The following is a 1,618-nucleotide window of genomic DNA, read 5'->3' as shown; positions in this document are numbered from 1 at the left end:
CCTGAAAATGTGCCCAGAATCCCAAAGTCCCCAGCATCAGCTCTCTCTGAAAGGAACTATTTGTGTTCAGGGTCTTGAGGCCCATCTCATGCCACAGGAAGACACTGAGATGCCTGCTGCCCACCCAGAGTGCTGCCTGCCATGGGTCACTAGGAAGAGGTGCAGGGTGTTGGTTGCGAGTGCAACCTCTGGTGTCAGACCGTGCACCCACAATTCCACTCCTCTACTCAAAACTTGTGTGAACACGAGCAAGTCTGCAAACCTCTCTGTGCTTCACTTCTTCACCATAAAATGTGGATGATAATAGTACCTACCTGATAAGTTTGGGTTAAATAAAATAATTTTTGAAAATCTCTAGTACAGTGCTTAAAAACTCGTAAACTAGCATACATAGGTTCTAGCTGCCATCATTACCTGTTACTGTCTACGATTGCTGTGCTGTGGTTTTTTACTGAGTTTCATGATTCGTTTCTCACTGGACCACCGTGGTAAGGAACTCCATGACTGGTTATTCTGTCATTTCCCCTCAGACACTGTGCAGTACCTGCACAACTCCACTACAAACCAGAAGTGTGCATTTCTCTTGCCTGCTCCATCCAAGTAGAAGGAAATCAATCCAGAGACTTCAATCAATCCAGTGATGCTTCCTGCTTCAATCAATCCAGTGATGCCAGGAAACATCAGCATAGATGTCAAAATTAAGATATGCGGTCAACACGTGCTGATACTTTGGCCGTATATCATATGAGACTAGTTCTTGTGATCGGGAATAAGAAAGAACTATTAAGGTAGATATTATTGCCCTCACTTTAATATGCTCAAAAAGAGTAATAATTTGTCCAGTGTCTCATAACTAGTATGTTTCAGGGAAAAGACTGGAAACGAGGCACTTAAGTTCTCTGCACTAAAGTTCTTCCTATAAGATTCCAAGAGGGACCTTAATTATCTCTCTAAACAAAAGTGTAGTGTATTATCACAATGGTTATGTTAAAACATCCTGATAATCTCCTAAAGAAACTTATTTTAGTATTAAAGAGAGGTGGCGTGAGTTTGACTTAACAGGGAGACTAAACTAGGCAGGACATCACTATACGTGAAGTACCATGCTGGACACTACATATGGGATCTCATTTAACCCTTACCAGCATCCCCAAAATAGGTGATTTATTCACATTTTACTAACAAAGAACCTGAAGTTCAAAGAGGATAAGTGTGGGAGGTACAATAAGTGGATTGCAGAGCTGGCATTTGAAATAAGGGTTTTATTGTATTCAATTTGCTCTACTACTATCATATTGAATTGAGAATGGCAAAGAAGTTCAAACGAGCAGAGAAAGGAGGCTCTGGGGCACGCACAGTTAAGGGAGGTTGAAAAGTAGGAGGCTGAAGGGTGCAGAAGTGTCGCTAGCAGAAAAGCTGCAAGTGCTCTGGAGAAAACTGAGAATAAGCACAGGTTTTAGAGGCCTGGGCACAGCTCCAGACTCTACTTCTCATCCCTGTACTGTGAACACCAAACTTGTCAATAGTTTGGGCAAACACAAGTATCATTGCCTGTGACGAAGCAGAAATCTTGACACTTGAGAGGCTGGCATGAGACTGAGTGGCTGCCATGGTGACC

This window comes from Galeopterus variegatus, unplaced genomic scaffold, assembly GCF_000696425.1.
Source record: "Galeopterus variegatus unplaced genomic scaffold, G_variegatus-3.0.2 Scaffold443, whole genome shotgun sequence".
Taxonomy (NCBI): domain Eukaryota; kingdom Metazoa; phylum Chordata; class Mammalia; order Dermoptera; family Cynocephalidae; genus Galeopterus; species Galeopterus variegatus.
Note: the sequence above shows the minus strand (reverse complement) of the source record.